The sequence below is a fragment of the Pseudorca crassidens genome, chromosome 1 (assembly GCF_039906515.1).
Source record: "Pseudorca crassidens isolate mPseCra1 chromosome 1, mPseCra1.hap1, whole genome shotgun sequence".
NCBI lineage: Eukaryota > Metazoa > Chordata > Mammalia > Artiodactyla > Delphinidae > Pseudorca > Pseudorca crassidens.
Window position 1 is genome coordinate 132,355,929 of NC_090296.1, and position 13,538 is coordinate 132,369,466.

Genomic DNA, 13,538 nt, shown 5'->3' on the forward strand with positions numbered 1-13,538 from the left:
CAAGACAGAAACACACAGGACACGTATGTCATGCCAGGAAGTGCCTCATGAAAGGGAGAAGCCCGAATAGGCAATAGGCCACGGGGTGTGGGGATGGGGTAGGGGAGGGTGGGATGGGCTCAGAGGAAACCGGCACTGGTGACTCAGCCTGCAGTTCTATTGGACGCAGCATGTGTTACCAGAGAAAACAAATTCCTCATGCAGGTTTATCTCCTGTGGAGGAGGGATAATCAGCAGCAGGAAGTGGCAGAGGAGGAAGGCCAGGAGCTCCTGCCCCAGCCCAAGGCTGGTGCCAAGGTCCGCTAGGCAGAGCAGACAGTGGTCCAGGAACACCTGCTCCCAGGATGGGGGCTTCTGGTGGCCCCGGGTAGGGGAGAGGCCCCATACTGCACAAGTCATATCAGGTCCAGCCCAGGTCACCTGGGGTGGGTGGCCACTAGGGAGGTGGAGAGTCCTGTGGAAACGCTGAGGGGCAGAGGAGAGACAAGTTAAAGCAAATGTAGGCGCAGAATTTCTGAGGCACCGTGTGAAAATCTCCATGGTGACACTCTGAGCTTTGAGTGGGAAGTCTGTTACTCTTGACAGTACAGGGAAGCACAGCTCACATTAATGTGAACGGCGGTCCCTGGGTTTGTGTAGTGCACAACCTGCCCAACCATCCCTGGGGGCTTTGGGTGCAAGGTCCCAATTCTCCATCTAAATGGTGGTAATTATGTTACAAGAGATAGGTTTCCATCCTCAACAGGTACATTTGGGAGAACATATCTCTGGGAGCCACAAGTAACACTTACTAGGACCTGTTCACTAGAGCAAGTCACACCTTGACAATGGCCAAATGGGAACCACTCTTAGCTTTTCCTCTGCCCCTTCTTTCTTTTGCTCCAGTGGTTCTCACAGTGTGGTCCCCAGCCCAGCAACAGCAGCACCACCTGGGAACTTGGAGATACAAATTCTTGGGCCCTCCCAGGACTTAATGAATCAGAAATTCTGGGGTTGGGGCCCAGCCAGCTGTGTTTAACAGTTCTCCAGGGGATTCTGATGCCCTCTAGTTTGAGGGAGACCCACACAGCATGGACACAGGAGGTTTTCTGCCTTAGAATCACCTGGGGAACTTTAAAAAATGCCCATCCCTGTGTCCCACCCCCAGAGATTCAGATTTCATTGGTCTGAAGTCCAGCCTGGGCAACAGGATTTTCAGCTGCCTGCCAGCCAAAAACTTGCTTTCTGAAGCACTAGAAAGTGGCTCAGTGTCACTGTCTGGGACCAGAGTGTCGGTCCTTGGGTGGAGGCTGTACCTGACATCTCATAACTCTGCCCCTTACACCTGGGGAGGCAGCTTAGCGGAGGGAGAGGTCCCTGGGCTCTGGGGTGCAGATGATGCAGATTCCATGGGCACCTTCCCCAGAGATCCTAATTCAGCAGGTCTAGAGTAGGACCTGGTGAGCATTGTCCCTGGAGATTTGGATGTGGGGTTGAGGAAGCCCCTCTGAGAACCTCAGGTCACGAACACCAGGTTCTATTTCCATCTCCACCATTCACCAGCCACGTGTCCCCAGCAGGTCACTTCATCAACTGTCACTTCATCTATGACTGTCCTGGTCACCTCAGGGCTGTCCTGAGACCACATAGAGATGGTCGGTCAGGACTGACCATTGTGGGTGGTGGGACAGAGGTAAGGAATTGCTGGAGTGTCCCTCTGTCTGCCTGACAGTTGAGCTCAGTTAGTTAGTCTGACAGTTAGTCAGAGTGCCTAGCTGGGTGGATAGAACCTTGGCTGAAAGAGCAGAATCAGGGTGGGTGGGTGGGTGTCTCTCGCAGCTCCTCGGGAACGGGTGGTGGGGTGTGCAGTGGGGGAAGGGGCAGGTCCTGAGGTCCTGGGAGCCACAACCAAGACCAAAATCCATGGGTAATCAAGGAGACTTCTTTTCCAATGGGCTCCACAACTGTTGGGACTTGGGGTTCCTGTGTTCAGCTGCCCCTGCCTGACCCCTGCCTCAGCCACTTAGCCTGATAGGAGTTCGTTTTCTCCCAGCACGAGGCCAGAAGCAGACCGGCTGGTGGAGCTGCGTGAGGGGACACCAGGGATACAGAATCCTTTGAATTCCGGGCTCTGTCATCCTCAGAGTCACCGGATGGCCACCCCCGGCCGGACTTCGCTTCTGCATTCAGGCAGGAGGAGTAGGAAGCAGCCAGGAGACAGGGCGGTGACTGTGTCTGGAACCAGCCCGTCCCCAGCATGCCAGACCCCTGCCATGTGGAACTCATTGGTGAACTTGATCACATGCAAGGCCCAGCTGCTGGGGAAGCTGGGGAGAGGGGCTGCCTGGAACAAAATACAGGGGTGAGGCTGGAGGAAGAGGTATCACGGGCTCCCGGGCTGGTGGCTCTGACACTTGCCTGGTGTGCCTCTCCTTGGCCATTTATTCCACAGCAGGGTCACTCAGACCCCCAGAGGCACAACAGGGCTTCCTGCTCCTCCGCACCCAATGCCCCGGCCCCCTAAAGCCCAGGACGCAACCCGAGGGTCCGTGCCATTGGATAAAGACACCGACTGGGAACAGCTCCCTTAGGCCATTATGGATGAGCCACGTGTCCTGGAACACATCCCTGTGCCCTGGAGCCTTGGTTTCCATGACTTTCCCTGCCTGCCCATTGGTGCTTCTACAAATCAAACGAGGAGATCATTGTGGGAACAATGAAAGGGTGAAAAGTCTGGTCAAAGTGCCAGGCAATAAACCCTGCCTCGCTCTCCAGAGTTTCTCACCATCTCTCCATCCCTGCTCAGGTGGGACTTGCATTCTCATCCTCCTCTCCTCTGTGGCTCCTGGCAGGCACCCGTGTCTCCCTCTCACAGTCCTGGTTCTGCAGCCTGGCAGCCCGGCCCCTCTGGGCTGGGGTCTTGTCACTGCGGGCTCCACCCTGATTGCCTGCCTCAGGCTCCACACGGTGGCCATGGCCTGGTTGCGCAGTGGTTGAGCGTCCGCCTGCCGATGCAGGGGAGATGGGGTCGTGGGGTCTGACCACGAACACTGTGGGTTCACAGGGGGTCTGACCTTGGTCGCGGCGGGCCTTCCTCATCAGCACTTCTTCACCTGTCAGGAGGAGATAATAATGGAGGCAAGGCAAGCAAAAGGCCCAGCACCCAGCAAACCTAAACAGCCCTCGAAATGCTTCATATCAAAATGCTTTTTCCCCCTTTTGAAAACAAGAATGGAGCAAGAATGGACAGGTCGAGAGAGGGAACAAGGTCACAGCTTCGGTGGCCAGGGAGGAGGAGAGAGGGGAGGGAAATGAGGGTGCTCCCTGAAGGCACCAGGGCGGGGCCTCCGAGGGGCATCCGAGGGGAAGGGGTGGCTGAGGACGGGCCACTCCACTCAGCAGGCATGCGGTCAGGTGGGTGTTCGGAGCACTCTGCAGGTCGTGCCTCTCAGTGGCTGCCAGCCTCACAGGGGCACAGGGAGGGAGGGGCTGTGGGCATGACAAGATCCCATTTATTAGGTATGAGGAGGGCACCCTAACTAACATCTGGGCTGGGAATCTGGGTCACCGCTGCTGCCGCCCACTCCTGGGGGTGACCTGGGGGTCATCCTGGGGACCCTGACCTCCTCATTGCAGCAGAGATGGTCCAGATGACCTTCATCAGACAGAACAGACCTGAAGGATGACCCCATCTCCCTAGCAAGCGCCTCTCTTCCCAGCCTGGGACTTTGCTGTTCGTTTTATGGCAGTTCGTCTTGAGAGTTTTCCTGCTTGTCACAGGGAAGTCAGCACCTTTCTACTAGGACAGGTGTCAACCTTGCTTTTTTGCATTCCTCTGACTTGGTGGGAAGAGAGGGCAGGCCGAGCCTGTGATCTGTGATCACACAACCAGAAAAAGGCTGTTCTAACAGTGAGGGGCTTTGGGACTTTGATCTTAGCAAGGAGACGGCTGGAGGGGCATCGTCTGCTCCTTGTCTCCCAGCAGGTGGTGGTGGATTTGTTCTGAATGTGGCTTGTCCTTCCTGTGAGCTGCTGACCCCACTGGGGGAGAGAGGGTGCAGACTAAAGCAGCAGAGACTGGGTTTAGACACAGTGGGTAGTTTCTGACTACAAGGTGAAGACGACTAATCACGGGCAAATGTTGCAGAGAAGAGGAGCGCAGGCTAGCCATGGTCCTGGACCAGGGATTATTTTGATAAATTATTTCTAAAAATTTTAAAACCAGTACCCTGCATGGTACCATAACTCAAACACTACAGCAGGGGTTCTCCATGTGGCCCCTGGACCAGCTGATGCTCCTGGAGACTTGCTGAAAATGTACATTCAGGGGCCCACCCCAGACCTTCTGGATCAGCACTCTGGGGGTGGGCCTGGCAGGCTGTGTTTAAACAAGACCCTCAAGGGGATCCCAAGAATCCTGGAACACAGAGACGAGACAATGGAAGGTAAACGTCTTCCTGCTCTCCGTGTTCCTCCTCCCTTTCTCAGTTCATATTCTCACACAGATGAGAGCATATCCTTCTACACACCGCCCAGCACTTCACCTTTTCCCAGAATAAATGTCAATATATCCTAAATGACCCCTACTCCCACCTCAATGCCAGAATTTATGAATCAACCTCATTCCTTCTAACGGTTGCGTGGAATTCTGTTGCAGGGGGAGGGGGCGTAATTTGTCCAACCATCGCCCTATCAGAGGCGTTTAGGCTGTCTCTAGGTTTTTACTATTTTCAAAGGCTAGTGCAATGACATCTATCGGGGAGTCTGTTTGTGGGCAGATAGCTAGTGGTGGCATTGCTGAGAGGAATGAGATTTGCAATGCCAATTTTCTTTAGATCCTTCCAGACGCTAGACACCTATAAAACCTGTTCCATTAGTTTATACTCCCTCCCAAAATATAGAAAAATTTCCCTTTCCCACTCTTTCGTCAGTACTGAACTTGTAAGACTTTTCCATTTTGCCGCTCTGATAGGTGAAAAAAATGGAGATTCAGAGTTTGACTTGCATTTCTTCAACTGTTAGTATCCCTGGGTGATTCTTCATGTGTCAGTAGCCACTTCTATTTTTTTCTGTGAGCTGTCTATTCATAGCTTTTCTTTCTTTTTCCCTCCCATTTTTCCTTTGGGTTATTAGACTTTTTCTTATTGATTCGGAAGAGCTCATTACATTTTAAGGAAAGTGGTTAATTGTCATATATTACACATGGTTTTCCCTGGTATTTCCTTTGTCTTTTGTCTGAATTTTTGTGCTTTGTGGTTGTTGTTGTTTTTATTATTATTGGCCATGAAGGAGTTTCCTTGTAGGATATTAAATATATCAGTCTTTTAATGTTTCTGGATTTGTGTCATTCTTTAAAAAACCTTTCCCATTTTGAGATTTTAAAATATCCCCTATGTTTTCCTAAAGTCCTTGGATAAGAGCTTGAGCTCCAGGGCTGGACAGCCTGGGTTCCAATCCCAGCTCTCCTGCTTCCTGAGTGACCCTCACTTTTATACTCCGTAAAGTGGGGATAGGGTGTGTGCTTCTCTCTGGGGTGTCTCCTCACATCTCAACCCAAAGAAGGTTTAAAGGCTCCAGATAAACTAGAAAGATTGACTGGTGGCCTGCTGGAGAGGAGGCTGAACCTCACAGATCCACAGTCTCCCAACTCCAAGAATGAGGGGCTTTCCTTGGGCCTGGATACATCCACCACTGACTCTCAGCCTAGAGGTGGGGGGTCCCCAGGAGAGGGCTGCAGGCTGTGCCCCTGAGATCGGCAAGCCCCAGAGGGATTGTGAGTCCCTGGAACCCTGTTCGGGGCTAAGCTGGAAATTCATGTGTTGAAGTCCTAACCCCCAGGACCTCTGAATATAGCCATATTTGGAGATAGACTCTTTAAAGAGGTAATTAAATTAAAATGAGGTCATTAAGTGGGTCCTAATCCAATTTGACTGGTGTCCTTATCAGAAGAGGAAATTTGGACACAGTCACAGACAAAGGAAAACACCATGAAGACACAGGGAGGAGACAGCCATCTACAAGCCAAGGAGAGAGGCCTGGAGCAGACACTTCCCTCCCAGCCCTGAGAGGGGACCAACCCTGCCGATGCCTCAGTCATGGACTTCCTGCCTCTAGAACTGGGAGAAGACAGACGTCTGTCATTTGAGGCCCCGGTGGTGTTTAAGGCAGGGGCTCTGAAGGGCCTGCTCTGGGCAGTCCAGTTCAGGCCTCTGACTCTCTGGGCCCCACATGAGGGTGGGGTTACCTCGGTGGCTTGTCTACCCCTTACCTGCTGCTGAAGAAAATGACCCAACTTCAGACAGCTGCTCTTGCTGCTCTCCCCTCCCCCCACCGAATGATCTGAAAGATAGTATGTGAGGCTTTGGGTCTGGACTGAGATCAAAGCCAAAGGACAGGTGCTCAGGCACAGCGTGAGGGACTGTCCTTCACCAAGCAAGGGCGGGGACGCCCACGTGGGACTCCCGAAAGGCCCCACAGACCCCCAGGGGCCTGCAGACAGCTGCACAAGATCAGATGTAGGGGTGCAGGAAGCCAGTAGCCCCCCGGGTCCCGTGCTGGGTGGGCAGCACAGAAGCGTGGCTGGAGGTTAATGTGGGGGAGGGGTGATGGGGCAGAGACAGCCTTGTCCTGGCGCTGACACTTCCAGTCTTCCTGGCCTGCAGGGCTCCTGTGGACGGTGGGCATGTCCTGCGCACCCTGAGAATGCTCTTGGGTGCCCCTTCCTCTGTCCCCAACCCTGACCCCAGAGTAGGAGCGAACCAAACCAACGGAAAGGCAGGGGAATCTGGGAAGGCTGGGTTGTGTCTTCAAGGGTGGTGACTGGAGTCCCCGTGCTGGAGGAGTGACAGATCTCAGTGGAGGACAGACCTGCCGACCAAATACAGGAGACAGCCCTATGTGGACTGGCAGTGCTTCACTTTACTGCTCCTGTGACCCCCGGCAGAGACAGAGGTTCTCCATACAGGGCAGGGCAGGGGGCTCAAGGGCTTCCATGGAATGAGGGCCCTTCCCCTCTGAGACACCTGGACCTCGGCTTGGGTGGGGATCCTCCCCTGGCCTTGAGGGCCTGGGGAGTCCCCACCTACCACCGCAGGCTGAGCTGGGGGTGGGGTGCACAGCGGGGGGGTGCACCCTCCTCCTGTGATTTGGCCCCGAGGCCAGGGCAGGCCCAGGTGTTGTCCCGCACCCAGCTCTGCCCACTGTGGAGGCTGTCTCCAGCTGCCAATGAGTGGCTCCCGGCAGCCGCCCTGGCCTGGCCAGGTGTGGGTGGCCCGGGGCTGGCAGACAGCTGGGCAGGCCGAGCGCCACTTGTGAGGGGTAATAACCCAGCGCAGCAGGATAATCGCCCATTCCCGGGAGGCAGACGTGATCTACATCAATTTGGGGGAGGACTCTGTGCTCCCTCGGGCTGGGGGAGATGCTCAAAGCCAGAGAAGATGCCCCGTCTGCTCCAGATGCAAACAGAACCAAGCTCCAGATTTTGGGGAAATGAAGGGAGGATTGGTGGGGAGACTGGGCATGCTTCACAGGACAGGAGGAGACTGGCTCCCTGGGCTGATAGGCCACGCCTGGCTCCTCCGCAGCCGTGCTGACCCCCACCTGTGTGTCAGTGCTCAGGCTGCGTGCCCACCCGAATGGCCCTCCTGCGTGGATCAGAGGAGCCCTCCTCTGCCAGGAAGCGCGCTCATCCAGGCCATCTTGTCATCCTCTCTCTTTCCCCTGAGCTCCTGTGGAGCTGTCACCTGCACCATGGGAATGGGAAGGGAAGAACTGCCAATACCTCATGGCACAGGGGAAGCCTCTAAACTAGGTTATATGGTGGTCCATGTCTGCTGCTTGGCTGAATTCTGCTCTCCTAATCTCTTTCCTCTATCCCGGGGTGTACTACCCTTTTTCTGAAGCATGGCCACTTTTGAGAACCTGGTAGAAGCTATCAACCTCTTCCTAGATAAACATATGTAAAAATAAAATGTTGTTTTCAGTATCTAGGAGTGCGTGGATTCTCCGAAGTCCATCCATGGATCTTCCAAGCCAGTGGTTTCCATAGTGTGCATCAGAATCATTTGGGGCTTGTCCAAAACACAGATATACAGGCTCTACCAGCTGATCTGGGGCAGGACTGAGCAATCTATGCTCTGGCCCAGGTCCCAGGTTGTTCTGATGCAGGTTCCAGAACCACACTTTGAGAAACACGGCTGGAGGAGTCCATGGCGCGCAGGTGAGGACCCTGCTCCAAACCCATCTCCATTTGCTGCGGTTCCAGATACACAGGTCTTGACATCCCAAAGGAAGCTGCAAGCTCCCTGGCAAAAGGAATGGCATTTTAAATCTCTCCGCATCCAACCCCAATGACCCAAGACATCATCTGGTTAGGTCTCATTGATTGTCAAAACTCCTTAAGGTTCCCCAAGGAGGAGTCTGGAGAAGATCTACAACCCAGTCAATATGGGGAGAACTTATTACTTCTTCTACCACCAGGGGGTCAAGGAATATTGCCTTGTTGTAATATGGCGGGATTCCATCCCCTCTCCTCCCTTCTTCCACCATTGTGGGCACTGAGTCACTGGGGTCCATCTCCAGGAGAAGGGTCCTTGCATAGGTAGAAATCATGACCAGGGCTCCTGACTTTCCAACCCAGGATCCAGTGGCTGGTGCAAGCTGCTGGTTGGGGGACTGTGTGTGTGTTGGCATTGTTATACCTCTGTATTAGCTAGTTTGAATTTGGAATTCTACTCTGACTAACTTTTACTCTAATTAGAACAGTAGGGTTTGTTCCTAATCTGCAACCATTTAATCTTCTGTCTCATTAATTGTGCAAAGGTCTTTATGAATATGTAAATTGAAAAGGGAATAAAAGATTATTTGACCTTGAAGAAACACATATAAAATAGGTGTACACTCTCCCAGCCTCCTGCTTCCTTTTATCATGCAGATGCAACAACCGGTCTGGCTCCAAATCAGGCTATTGTAAGTTATCAGCAATCTTGAAGCCAATTAGGTTACAGCATTCTGATGAGCCATAGAAGTTTAATAATTAGTATCATATTTATATGCGAGCTGCTTGCTATGAATTTGCATGTAAATAAAAATGTAGTTATCAAAACCAGCTAGAAACAGCCCACTGATGAAAAATCTCAAAAAGGTCCAACGTGAAAAAGGAAAATGCCTGTGAATGAAAAGGTTAAGTGTTGCCAGTGTGAAGTTGAGTCCTTTATGAAGAACACTCATTTCAGGGGTATATGGCCTTTTGAATAGACCTCACTTCTTCCCATTTAGAAATACTGGTTAGATGGTTAGGATCCTGGCCCTGCCACCAACCAGCTGGGACCTCCCTGAGTCTCAATCTCCATGTCTATAAAATGGGGGAAGATTCCACCTTCCCCACAGGCCTGTGAGGCTTAGGTTAAATAAGACTGAACGTGGAGCTCCTGGTACACAGACTGCCCATAAAATATCCATTTTAAAATGTCCTTTCTTCCCTCTGACAACCTACATGGAAGACTAGGGAGCAAATATTTTCTTAGCAGCCAAATTGACCCACAGAGAGAAATCTGTCCCTGTTTCCAAGGAGAATGGGGGAAATAGCAAACCGATTTAGCAAACCACTGGCTTGCTCTGCACCAAGTGGGGTACATAAGTCAGAGCTAGTGGTTTGCTGGCTTTGGACCTGATGTGTTAATAGCCTCCCTTTCACTTTCAGAGCACCCCAGTTTAAACCATAAATTATACAGTCACTGTGTCAGGGCTGAGTTGCTCAGGACACCTAGGAAAGTATTTAGAGGCTGCATTGGAGAAGAGGACAGGATAGAAGGAGCTGCTGATGGGGAGAGAGGGACATGGTTCCTGAGGAATTGTGTTGCGCTTCTGTTGAATGCTGGGTGGCATCTCCTCTGGATCCCCCAAAGTCTTCAGTAGGTTACCCCTTTTTATTAGCCTGCTGTGAAGTTGGGTCTCTCTGAGGAATATGAGGATTACTGAGGATGGTCCCAGGGTGGGGACATGGAAAGAAGATGAGGGCCACTTGTGGGAGCCCACACCTTCGGTTATACTTACGCCTGGTGTTCAATCAATACTTCCAGTGATGGCTGTACTGGGTGTTAAAACCCAGTCATTCTTCCAGACCATGGCCCAATTACCACTGTTGGTGCCCCAGCCCTTTTCCAGGGCCCCTCCCAGGTACTCAGCATCTAAAGAATTAACACTTGCCCTTCCCTAGGATGTGGGCTCCAGGATCCAACACAGCCCACTCTCTGCCATGTCTTCTGTTTGGGTGTTGCTCCTCCAGTTACCGGATTAAATGTTCTGATGTCAAATGTCTTATTGCCTATGTCTGCACCAAGCTCAAGGTTCATCTTTAAAGTAAAATTACTGATGACATCTGTGCTGGAGAAGATTCAGCCGTATCATCCTCCAAAGAGGAACCACATGCACCCTTTTCCAACTTGGTCCAGTAAGTATTTAAGCAAATATCTCAAAGGGGAGAGTTGGCCACCAAAGTACGCACTGTCCTGCTCATGATTTTAGGTGCCCGGGGTGTCAGAGCCGGTGGGATGAGGCCATGGCCTGGGGAGCAGAGTGTTTTCCTGGCTAGCATGGGGCGTGATTTTTGGCTCCTGGCCTTTGACATAGTTTACTAATCCTTTCCATGCCAATAGTCTGCGAGGAAGGGCATGTGTGGCGAAGATGGGGTGGGGGTGGGGAGTTCCTCCGCTTGCCCTTTCCTGAAAGAGAAGAGGGGGATACATGACTACTATTGATTTTAATCTTTACACGTGTAGCACATGAGAGCTGAGCCATTTTAATAGTTAATCAGCAGTTTTCAGATGACATATTTCACATTCCTTTCTGTATGCAAACGCCAGTGAGAGAACTGCAAAAAGATCAACTCCATAGATGCTTGAGTGATGGAAAAAATAGTGACACAGTTTTTCCATTGCAAATCAAAAAGATATGATCTTATGTTAGTACAGGGAAATGTTTATGAGAAGTGATATTAAGGGGGGCAAAACAAAAGTTGGCATGTATACACTAATTAAAATGGGTAGAAACAGCTCTAAATACATCAACAAAGATCAGATGGAATCTCAAAGCTATGCCACTGGCTGGACTTTCTTCTGAATGCAAAGTTAAGTTTTGAATTGCTCTTGTAAATATTAATTAGTGATCTGGACCTATAGTTCCAGGAGGAAGGTGGTATTCCCAAGGGCTCTCCAAGTGTTTTGCAGACATCTGGTGACAGGCCCTCTCCCAGGACAGACACCGAGGCCTACCTCCCCTGCTGTTGTGAGTGACCTCAGCTGGGAGGGTTGGGAATGCTCTCCAAGATAGGAGGGTAAGAGAAGGAAGCAGAACAGGGCAACCCATAAGCTCCAGCCCGTGCATGAAACATACCCAAGGGCAAGGGACAAATGTGCCCAAGGGGGCATGATCTGTGTCTGGCTGGACAAAAGGCACTGGCCCTTGTGTTGGCCTCCAGGGAGTAAATAAAGGGCTTGGGGATGGGGTGGGAGTGAGGCTGCACCCAACTCCACTTCGTACTGTTTGGATTAAAAAATAGCATGCAAGCATTTCCTATTCCAAAAACAAACTTATTATTTTAAATATTTAAATGGGCCTCATCGGTGCACACAGCCAGACTCCAAACAAGATGCCCTTTGAACGTTTAAACCCTGTCCACTCCTTTGGGTTCCCAGCTCGATTCCCTCCCTCACCGTTCCCCACCCCCACCCCACGGTAATGGGAGCTCCATCTGCTGTGGTTCATTGCATAGGGAGACAGTGTCTCAAAAGATTCATCCTTTTCCTTTCCTCGTCCTCACACCCTACCTTTCCCCTAGTGGTCAGTCAGAGGCTGCCGGACCCTCATTGCTTTCAGAAGAAGGAAAGTTATAGTGGGAATGAAAACAGCAACAAACAGCCAATGTGCTAAAAAAATAATCCAAGATAGCTTTTTGCAATCAAAAAGGAAGCCCAAGATAAGCACAGAGTTTGTATCTTAATAATAGTATAGAGGGAAGACAAAACATCCCCTTCCCCTAACCTAGGAAGTGCCTGTGGGCTGGGGGCTAGTGATGGAGACTAGAGAAGAGAAGGGGTCTGAGGTAGAGTTGCCAGATAAAATATAGGAAGCTGGTTTAAAACTGATTTTCAGATAAACAATGAATAGTTTTTAGGTGTAAGTATGTCTCAGATACTGCATGGTGTTGCTGCAGACAAAGAAACCTGCACAAAGGTTTTGGGTGGGGCTGGACCAAGGTGATTCCTCACCTCCCAGCTGCAATGATATTCCAGATGCTTGTCCACAAGAGACTGGCTTCTCCCTGGTATTAGAAACCATCCTCCCAATGTTCTCATTTTAGGCAAGAAAATCCTGAGACCAGAGGGCTTGAACGAATTGCCCAGTCTCTTTAGCCGCCTACCCGGTCAGTGGCAGGTCTGGATGCCCACGGAGACCAAGAGCTCCTGCTGTGGCCTCGGGAGGATGCTGAAGGCTGGGGGATGCAGCCGCACTGCCTGCACCTGACTTCAACTTGGGACCTCAGGCTCCTTGCCGCTCAGATGAAGACACTGGACATGTACCTGCCTTGCCCTGTGTGTAACAGTGATAGGCTCTTTGTACTCTTTCACCTTTGGAAGCATCACTCATGGAGACATTCGAATCTCTGCTGGAACTGAGGTAGATGCCAATCCCTGTGATGTAATCATGTGACCACGACCAGCAATATCTACATCACGAACCCACCCACTCAGGGTGTTGCATCCCCAAGTCAAAATGCCACCTGCCTGGGACAGATGCCTCCCGACATATTCCTTGTGGGCCTGCTTCCAAATTGGATCTCAAGAAAGCAGAGAAATGGAGGAAGAACCAAGTCTGGGAGTGGGCACTAGGATGAATCCATTTTACCCATGAATGAAACGAGGCATTGAGAGACCAAGTACTCCGCCTATGGTCACCCAGAGCTTCAGCAGAAGAGCCACAAGTTGCACCCATGCAGTCTGACCCCAGATCCTGGGTGCTGAATAACTTTCTGTTCTTCGTCTTTCTGGATGATCTCAACAGTGCCTGTGTGATGCCACAGTCCACAGCTGTCTGCTCTGGTCTCCCAGCTGCTAGGTGGGAGATGTGATTCCCAGGATGTGATTCCCCACTGCAGTATTGTGGAGGAACCCTCCACTCCCCATGCACAGCTACCCCAAGTGGCAGCATTTGAGCACAAAGCTGTGCACCCTTCCACTTTCTCAGGTCTGGAAGGAGCCTTCTGAACCAAGCAGATGTAGCTGTATGGCAGGAAAGACAGGCAAATTCAGAACAAGAGCAAGCTACAAAGATGCATCACTGAGACTCTGTGCAAATGTATGTTGGGGACTATTTCAACCTCTCTTTTATAGATGGGAAAATTGAGGTAGAATGTGTTTGAAACGCTTGCCCAACCTCACGCAGCAGACAAAAGAGCTTGGGTGGAACCCAGCTGGCTTGAAGCTCTACCCATGGACCAGCAGCAATGCCATCACCTGGGAGCTTGCTAGAAATGCAGAGCTTCGGATCCCTCCTCAACTCCT